Source organism: Euprymna scolopes, chromosome 20 (genome assembly GCF_053919585.1).
Source record: "Euprymna scolopes isolate OS-2025 chromosome 20, ASM5391958v1, whole genome shotgun sequence".
Classification (NCBI taxonomy): Eukaryota; Metazoa; Mollusca; class Cephalopoda; order Sepiida; family Sepiolidae; genus Euprymna; species Euprymna scolopes.
This window is the reverse complement of record NC_136501.1, coordinates 43,377,516-43,389,095: the sequence shown is the minus strand read 5'-3', so window position 1 is coordinate 43,389,095 and position 11,580 is coordinate 43,377,516.

The following is an 11,580-nucleotide window of genomic DNA, read 5'->3' as shown; positions in this document are numbered from 1 at the left end:
ATTCTTTTTGTTAGAGGCGGTGCCATTTTATACCATACATGTGTTGCTGTGTTTCTTTCAAAGATATTGATTTTTATTTCGTGTGACCAGATTACTTTGTTCCAAAATTCTTGGGGTTGTTCCGCATATGTTTTAATATAATGCAATCGTGACTTGACATGTTTAAGCTTCAATAATGGAACTTTTCTTGGGGACCTTGATACAAAACCTGCAGGATTTAGAACTCTACTGGTTGTATCCTTGCTCACATTAATCCCAGTTTCGCTGGGGTCGGGATGAATTTCCCCACGAATAAGAAAAGGGCTTTTTATACCTTTCTGCTTACCCATCTTGATATTTTCGTTTAATTTATTTGGCTGACCACATCTAGGAAGACTTGCAACAGTTTCACCAGCGTTTTTAAACTTTCTCGTAACGTTTCCAACTGTACCAAGTTGTAGATTAATTTCCCTTGATATCATTCTATGCCCTTTTCTGTCTTTGTGCTTATCAATGATTTTTGACGACGGTCTATTGACACCGCATTAGTTTAGGCAATTTTATAAATCAACTGGTTGACTTTGAAGGAGTGAGCCCAAACTGGAAGATTTGTATAAAATTAGGTTAATATAAAGCTCTCTGATCGGGCAGTGATAACTCGTTTGCATCATTGGAACACACTAATCTAAAGCTATTTAAATTTATTTCAGAAAAAGGTGTATCCAATATTTTTGCGTTTGTTAATTCATATTTTTCCCTGAATATTATTTTTCTAAACTTTTATTATTAAATTACCACTCCAAATATAATTTAGAATAGTCATAGGAATATACTCACCAAATTTTCGGTAAAATCTCGAACCCCAATTAAAGTTATTAAGAAAAATATAATGTATCCAATACCTTTGCCTGGCACTGTATATACATATAATTATACATACACGAATATATATAAATATATATATATATATACACACATATATATATATGTATATATATATATATATATATATATATATATATGTGTGTGGCCGTTCCTGCATTCAATGGTATATATATATATATATATATATATATATATATATATATATATATATATATATATATCACTGCTGTGAATTGTTCACTTATCATAAACATAAAATAAGTTGTATAATAGAATTTGCTGCAATAAAACCAATTTGATTCTTTTGTCTGAACAAAAATATTAAAGCATAAATAGTAACTTCTTTTTGTATATAAAAATGGAGGACGAGAAGAAATAACACTAAATCAGTTCGGAAATTATTACTGACCTCTACGAATCATTCATACAAGACCCCTGTAGAATTGCTGACACAACAATTCCAATCCCACGTGATCTTCTTACTCGGGGGAGATAATCACCTGTCAACCCTTGTTCGAGCTCAAATTTGGTGTCGCCTCTGATGGCTAACTGAATCAACAATTGAAATAAGCCAGTAGTAACGTCAATTTCATAGGTTTTATAAAAAGAAATCACACACAAAACAAAACATCTCACCTAATCAACATTTGCAGACACAGATTTTTAGTATTTATTAACTCTAGTTATAGAAATACACGTTTTACTAAATACTGCTTCTGTGATTTGTGTGATATATATATATATATATATATATGACATACATTTTCATGTAAAATTACGTGATATTTTGATGAGGTATAATAGTGCCATCTCCTTTTATACTATCTCTATATACAGGTCATTGGCCAGTCAAAACATATTGTCTGACGAAGAGATTTGTCATATAATATTTAAGATACGAGGAATAGCCTAACTTGTAACAAATATATCCACACGTATGATTTAAATAAGTAATTTATGGCAACCTTCTGTCTCTTGAGAAAGTGGCATTCTGCACCATCAGGTGCAGGCCTGGGCGGGTAATAAGAGAACCTTGGTATGGCAATTTATCAGGGTTATCCTCTCGGCATTGCAGACAGACTCCAACGGAAAGGCAACACTGAACCTTTTGTATATATGAATTAAATCGTTAACAAACAAACAGACACATATGGGTGCAGATTTTTTATAACGTATATAACACAAAGAGTAACCTTATTGGTTGAATGCTCGATAGAATAAAGTAACTATTTAATTTGAAAATTAGTCAATTTTATGATGTATCTTTTAAGGTATACACCTGACGCCGTTAATTCACAAACTCTCATACTAAATGGAACACAATCTAAATGTTATTACGTTTTGTATATCAATGTAGATAACATACTTGCTTTAAATATATTCTATTTTACCAGATCCAAATTTTTAGATTTGCCACTTATAAAATAAAAAACGCATATTTACTAATAATATGTGTTTTTACACACATTTACTAATTATATATGTTTTTACACACTTTATAAACTACACATACGCATACAGGTTTCTTTTGAAATTCAAGAGGAGAATCAGCATCTTCAGACCAAATGTTTTAATAGTGTAACAACTGTACAACTGCAAAATTTACAGCGAGAAGAATCTGCTTTTCTGTCAGACTTGCAGCAGAAATACGTATATTATGTGTAGCTAATGTTGTTTATATAAATAAAATAATATAATTTCACTCGGCTTGTCATTGAGCAATTTCTGATGAAGACCGGGATTTCAGCAGACTTATATTTCGAATTTTTTTTACAAAGGCATCATTATTTACCAAGGCCAAGACGCCACTCGAGGATAATGGGTTAAAGAGTGTACAGTAGAAAATTGGACAATAAAGTAATCGTCAGTAATAGAAATTCAGTAATTATATGGAACGGCTCATCAAAAATATTTTTACGTTAGACTAGAAGACAACCATACTGTAGTCAGCTGGAAAGCAGGAAAACGGAAGCCAATTCCATAGGCGTGCAGTTCTAAGAAAGAAGGTCTGTTCATGAAATCTACGTTTAAGTTTAGGCAGAGAGAAAGAGTGGGGGAAATTATTGATAGTGTTTTCATAACAATCCCCCAATAAACCAAACCTACGAATCAAATGCAACCGAACCTATTACATACCAATACCATACTAAATCTAACTGACAACAAATATATTAAACAAAATATAATAGTCTTCGTTTCCACATCTGGACTTATTAAGCATAGAATTTCAACGTATAAGCACTCTTTTAAAAATCCTTCCTTGAGAAACCAGATTGTTTTATCTAAACATATATGGCGACCAAATTATAGAAATATTCCCTTCGATTTAAAATGAGAAATAATATGATCTTACAAAGCATATATGCCGACGGACAGATTCTGTGCAGTTTGTATATATGAAGCCCTTAAGATAATAAAATATAATAAAAATAATACCATTCCATTGAATTTGAAATATGATTTTTTTTCTGGATGTATTCATAAACGTTGGTTTAGATTCGACAAATTTAAGCTCCCATAAATTATGAAATTATCTTATGACTAATCTATCTGAAAATTTATCATACATAAATGAATAACTATTACTATTCTTATTCTTATTCTTTTTTTTCTTTTTTTTCTTATTATTATTACTATTATAGTAGTATCTGATATTTTACTATTATTTTCTATTTTATTTTATCATCTATTTCACTTTGAATTTATATGTTACTGTTTTATTAATGTAAGTTCTATAAATATTATAATTACTTATTTTAGAAAATATTATATTAATTTAATCACTTATAATAAGATTCATTTATTATAGAAAAAATTCAATTATTAAATAATTAGTAGTTATTTCCCCTTAAAAGTTAAATCGTTTATTTTTCTATTGGAATAAAATTATCTCACCTTGTAATTGAAATATTTTAGCTGATTTGAAATTTACCGTCACTAACGACGTTAACTGTTAAGACTGTTCTATTGGCGTCTCCTTTTCAAGCATTCATAAACTACATTTACTATCCAAATTAATGCATTGGCGATGATACGTACGACTTTTAGAAGGCTAACCATAAAAAGGTATTTATATTTTTGATTAGGGTATTTAAAATTTAGATTCCCTTAACCTTACTATCAATAGATTTTATCTTATTTTATTTCATTTTATTTTACTCTGTTTATCAATATCAAAAATGTAACTATTTCCCTTTATATTTTAAATATTTTCCAGATACATCTGCCTTACTTAAAAATGCTAGGTTTATTTTTTGTGTGTTTAGAAAACAAAAACACCCCATGTCTTTGCTGATGAAGAGACTTTGTTTCAAAAAACTATAAAATTATTGCGCAGGACTCACTGTCTATCACAATAAAAAACATCGTTTTCGAAACGTTCGTACACTTTATTGATTTTGTTTGTTCTTCCTTATGAAACCGATTTTTAATTTTAATTATAAATTATCAATCATCTTACTTGATATTAAAATAGCTCATGGATATATATACCTATCGAGCTTATTATATGTCTAAATTACAACGAGCACTGTTTTCTTTTATTTTATTTTAATTCTATTGATAAATGTACTAATACATTACAATATACTCTGCTCTTTAGACACTTGTTCTAATCCCCTAAGTATATATATATATATATATATATATATATATATATATATATATATATATATATATATATATATACTCGTTTTTTTTATATTCAAAAGTAATGGACTAATGAATTCAACGATATTGTTAGATAGTGCTCAATAAAAAGAGCTAAAAATACTTGTTTATTGTTATATAAACATGCTCACATCCCGCTGCTACAAATAGTCACTTGTTTCAATCAAACAACAGATATCATCAGGCAGCGACTTGACTATTCAAAAGTTCAATGAATAATCTTTATTCATTGAACTTTTGAATAGTCAAGTCGCTGCCTGATAATATCTGTTGTTTGATTGAAACAAGTGACTATTTGTACGATCGTTTCGAAAAAAAAATTTTTTTTTTTATTTTAATTCAATCAAACAACAGATATCATCAGGCAGCGACTTGACTATTCAAAAGATCAATGAATAATCTTTATTCATTGAACTTTTGAATAGTCAAGTCGCTGCCTGATAATATCTGTTGTTTGATTGAAAGAAGTGGCTATTTGTAGCAGCGGGATGTGAGCATGTTTATATAACAATAAACAAGTATATATATATATATATATATATATATATATATATATATATATATATTATTGGCGCCACATCAACAAAGAGCAGAATATCTAACCACAATTCTTTCGTTAACAACCAAACCACTAATAATAAACAAACTCCTTATCCAGTTAAATGGACTATCCTAAAAAAGTATAGTCTTACCCCCGAGGTTATAAGTCGTGTAACCTCTGCCCACCTGAAGCTATACCAATAAACACTTTTCCCAAAGCAAGGACATAATAATATCTAAAAGCGAACTAGTCTCATTTTGCATATATAAGACTACATTTTTATATGGTCAATATGAAATTATTTGACTTAAAATAATTCTCTTAAAATCTCATTTCCATCAATTGCAGATGTCTCTCTTTTTTTTCCTCAGCAGTTAAGGCTACCCCATTGTTACATATTTTAAAACCTGTATCCGTTTACCCCTTCTCATTGATCGGCTGACTATCCCCTCTTACCTTCAACGCGAACTCTGCTGGAATGCCTGTGCATCTCTATATATCTATATATGTATATGCCATCTAATGTTTGGGTTTATGTATGTTTTGGAGTTTCTTGTGCATAGGTACACATACATTTTTTACGGGGGTCCGAGCGTAATTCTTTTCATTTCATCTTCTGTTTCTATTGGTTTCACTATGACCGCAAACTGCCTGCTTCTTCGTCTAATCACAATTTATACTTTCCTTTATTCACACAAACCATAAACACTCTCAATGACATTCTTCTAAAGTTCCAGATAAATTATTCTCCGAAATATTCTCAGAGCCTCCAATTCTTTTTAAAAATCCCCAAATCCCTTTTTTAAATATGTATACTTCATCCTCGTTTACATTGCCTTTCATCCCCTAAAATATACCCACTCACATATTCGAGTCGCCCCCTTCCACGACCTTAATTCCTAATTTTGAAAAGATAGTTTGTCAAGACAAACTGATCATCATTCCCTTACTCCACAGTCTTGAACAGCATTGGCATTGGACAATTCCACCCCTCACATTATAATGAACTCAATCGACCGTGTCAAAACTTTCTACACTTCTTTTTTTTTGCATTTTTTTTTCTTTTTGGATAACCTCATATCTTGAACCTATTCAGCTGTGCCTATCCACTAAGATATTTTTCCAACAACATGCACTCGGACTACTATAGACACGGGCATTTTATTTCTATCACTTTCTTGGATTAATCTGATTTTGGACTCAACAACCATGGGAACACGCTCTCATGTGAAACCATTTTTTTTCTTTTTACCCCACTCCGCCAGTTTCATTATTCTACATTTCACTTTCCCGCGAGGTTATTTATATACATACTTTAGAATCATAATTTCTACATGCATTTTCTAACTTCTTCCCTCTGCCTGGAAGGAAACTATTTCTATATTTTTTTTCGGGTTAAAGACTTTCACCTCTATTAGTGTTATATTTCCGAAAAATATATGTGTGTTTAACGTGTTTCCCAAAATATATATATATATATATATATATATATATATATATATATATGTGTGTGTGTGTGTGTGTATATATATATATATATATATATATATATATATATATATAGAACGAAGACTTCAAAAATGGGTTGATAGCAACAAATAGTGTATTTCGCCGTCAGTAGTATATATATATAAATATATATATATATATATATATACTTCATTTCACATAAATTAATGTACGAAAGTATAATTTTATACGTCAACTATAAGTATTTACCTGAACAGTGCTCAATACGTAGGTAGAGCTAGTTAGTAAGTTATAACAAAAAATGGCAATCAAGCTACACTGAATATTCAGCGTCAAATCCATTCTAGGATTCTTCAAGCCTGAAGAATCCTAGAGTTAATTAAACGCAGTGTAGCTTAATCATCATATATATTTTATAACTTACTATATATATATATATATATATATATATATATATATATATATATATATATATATATATATATATGACAAGGGGAGAGGGAGAGGGAGAGGGAGAGAAACAGATAAACAGATAAGGAAAAAGCAAGAAAAACTGGGAGAGGAATAGAAAATGAAAGCGATGCTCTATTTTTTTTTGCAATATTGTTTATTTTAAAAGAATTTTCCAAAAGTGAACTTGGAAAAAGTGTCTCTAATTATTAATTCTTGCAGAAATATTTATAATCTTATATATTTAATATGTGAACAATAACGAATTATGTATTTCGTATTTATTGCTTACTTGTTTATTTTATTGTTTATATAGACCTGAAATCTATATAAAAGTCGTTGTCTTCAATACTGTTTTCTGTATGTGTATTACAGAATAATTGCATACTGGGTCGATTTAACATTTGCATAAAAAATAAAGAAAACTACTTTATATTTTTTATTGTATGATTATTACATATATTACATGTTTTTGCGTTGCAACAACCTTGCATACGTAGCAATGTCATTCTCGAATTGCAGTAAATGTCAGGCATTTTGTAACTATTTTCTTTCGATGGTTGTTCTATCATAGGCATTATAGAATTTAGGGATACAATCAAATCTAATTAAGAACATATCGCAGAATAAAACATGACTATGCAACGTGCGGATTTCTGTTTCCTTCGTTTCATCATTTATTTTGTGACATTTCATACGCCTAATTCATTGCCTTTTTTAGAACATATATTTCACCTACGGATATTACATATAACAAGAGTATGATCTATTTTACAGCTCGCCATGCTTAATCATCGTTCGCACTTACTTTCATTCTCATGGAAAATACTAGTACGCCTCCGTTTTATATATCCACCTATATTTTTTTACTAGCGGTAACTGTGGAAATTCCACAGAGGACTAATGCATGTGCAAGATATTGATGATGGCATTCTGTAGATATTCAATGGAGACGCTGTGATATTATTGTAGCTATTTTGTTAAAACTGCAAAAGCATTTATCCAAGCGATAAGGGACGCCTGGTGTAGCAAGGTCGTAAATACGTTTTAATATGATCTTTTAATTCCTGCAGATTTCGTATATATTATTATAAAGTTAATATTTTATCAATTTTCATATATTGTAAAGTTACGATCTCAATTAGAAAAACATATATATATATATATATATATATGTATGTATATATATATATATATATATATTTATATGACTTGAGTTCATGAGCTTGAATCGAAACCGAATCCAAAATTACGAGTATATATATATATATATATATATATATATATATATATATATATATATATATAGTTCTTTCAGCAATAATTGACACCAATACCAACAGTTATGCATAATTTTTGATAAAATTATTTATAAAAAAATAGATTACCAAAGTGCCATAAGAAATAATCCAAACAGAAACCAAGACTTATCAAGAATTATTATTTTTTCAAACATAGATAATTTGAATGTCATTAATTAAATATAAACCGAAACCAAAGCATATGAAGAATTATTGGTAAAATTATGTATTACAAGAAATGGAAGTACATAAGGATTCAAGGACCCAGATGTAAGTGTGACAAAGAAAATAACACAATCGCTATCGTATTAATATATAGATTATTATTCCTTTAGTACATTGTTTCGATAAGTTTTACGAGTTTGTGACTAAGTCAGAGGATTTACACAATTTTATTTGTTTAGTCGTTTTTTATTTTTACATGATATTCTAATTTGACATATTGTGGCACTGTTTTTAACTATATCCCTTTTAAGACCAAAAGAAAAATTACTTTGATATTTAGATTTGCCACACTTTCAAAGACGAAAACGGGTTTAAATAAAACACGGGGGAGTCTGCACTCGCGCTGGGTAAGTATAAATTAAATTGATAATCATGTTCTTATAGAGTGTTTATGCGTGTTAATTTTAATCATGTGAAATTGAGCTTTAACAGTCTTTTTAAGTAAAAAGATAAACTTTTAAAAGTCAGGAACTAAGATTCAATCTCGGTTTTATATGCATTTTCGACCATAAATCTAGTTTTCAAAATGTATTACATTTTATTCTTTGCGTCTTCTCTTACTGGAAACAAATATATGAAAAAAATATTCAATAAATTTTTGGGGTTAATATTTTTCCTGGCCACATAAAGTGTTTGGAGTATATACATTTTCGCGTTTTGGATGTTTCTTTTATGCTTAAGGAGGCACCTATTTCTTGAGGAAACATTATTTTAACGCAAAATAATGGTTACCAATAATTTCTACTTAACCAGTTATCGATGCCAAACATATTTGCGCCTTCCTTGAGCAGTGTTCACTTATTTCAGTCCATTATTTTTAACGCATTCCATTCTGTTAACGTTGATATGTATCCATTCTTGTACGTCTCTTCAATATTCCCACGGATTACGGTTTTTATCTGTTTTTATTACCTTGCTTTTAAAGTGCTGCATATTTCATCATTGTAACATGACACACTCTGCTCTTAATGATCGCTTGTTCTATATGGGTATTATCTAGCACGAGATAATTTTGATGAGCTGTTAATAAGAATTGCCGTGATGTCGTATAGATTACATATTTTAAAAAATTTGTAGACACAGCATTTCTATATGAAGTTTTCAGTTGGGTATTTCGTATTTAATCAACATCCTTGATGCATGCTAGTTATAGTTGAATAGAATAGTTGTCTTTTGAAAGTATTTCATTAAACTATTTCTCTCATCGTTATATAGAACTAACTGTATACACCTGAACTTCTCGATTAAAAAAAAACGCTACCGGGCGGAGGGTTACTCACTTCCGATTTAAGATACACCGAAAATCCTAACTTGTACGAAAAGTGAACACATTTCCAGTTTAAAGAAGCATAAAACATACCATTTTGGTTTTGGCAAATCTAAAACAATATAACGTTCACAGCTTAAAGGGAAATAATTCCCTTAGACCTGTAACTTGTATTATGTATTAATAATTTAAAATAAATTAAATTGAAAATAAATTAAATTTACAATAAATTATATAAATGAGCTTTAAATAATATTAATAAATGCAAGCATTAAAACAATTTTATTACAAAAAACCAATCATAAAATCAAGCTAATTATTAGAAGAGATGTTATTTGATGTAATATGCAACTGATAATATTCATTGAGTGTACATTTCTTTTAAATACAGTATATATATACACATACATACATATAAATATATATATACATATGTATATATATATATATGTGTATATATATATATATTATGCTGAAATAAAAGAGTATATAAGTAAGTTTTTAGTATTAAAATTAAATTGTGAAACAGTCTACCTTGGTACATATTAATTGAATTATGAACAAATAAAAAAACAGACAAGGATACGATTTTTTATTATAATACAAAACGCAAGAAAAGAAAGCCGGCAGGTCCATAGAGATTTATAATTATATAGATGTTCTCATTACACTATTTGCTTACATTTTACATTTTGCAGGGTGACTAAACCAAAAACAGAGGCCATTCAATTATTTGTCTGAGCATTTTAAAGTCAAAGGAAAAAAAGGCCAAAGACCCTAGTGTTTTGATGTGATGTTTTGAATATAATACACTAGTCATGACCAAAGTCTCATTTCATTCAGACAAAACACTAGGAAACGGGCCCTAATTAGAGTTGGGGACCGTTTTTTTTGGGGGGGGGTCACGTATGAATAGTGGAAATTTCCCCGTGAAATTTGTTTTTTTAAAAGTTATTGATATCCTTAATCCTGATGAGGGAAATTGCTTACTCTTAGTGACACTGCTCTATACGTGCAACATTTCTTAATAAAAAAAATAAAAAACGAGTTGCAATTTATATATCGACTATATTTTATGATTTATGATACATCCTCCCACAAACTCCGTTTTCCAATTAAAGCTTTCTTTTCGATTATTTTTATCGCGTTTCTATGTTATTTTAGGAGTATGCTTATTAAGCCAAAACATTACTTCGGTAAGTTCAAAACATACTTTAATATGCTTTACAAGTTTACATTTTTCATAAGAGAAGATTATAGTCCATCCCTAATGTTTTAAATACACTTCAACGGGACAACATCCGCGCTGCACAACCATAAGCATCATGTAGGTCACTAGCTCAAAAGTGCGGTAAATAACAATGTAAATCTATATACATTTCATGTCAATGCTGATAAACGTGTCTCCCTACCGGACATTCACTAAGACACGCATACCAAACACCAAAATATGTCATAATGTGAGTTGTCGATATCTTTAAATGAAAAGGTCGGTCATAGTGTGAGTCGTCGATACCTCTAAATGAAAAGATCGGTCTTATGTTTATTTTCCATCTTTGGCATTGTAAATTATAAGACACTGATGTAAAAAAACATAAACACACTTTCGAAACACCCTCTTTTATCGTGCCAAAATTCCAGAGAACGTTGATAAATGTACACACGGCAAATACGTGTTTTAATTTTACTAAACAAATGAAAATCATGTCAAAATCGTATACTTTTCAAATATAAAAACTTTGACATGTGTGTGCGATTAGATTTTATTTTTTTTCCGTTTCAAATACCGAGAG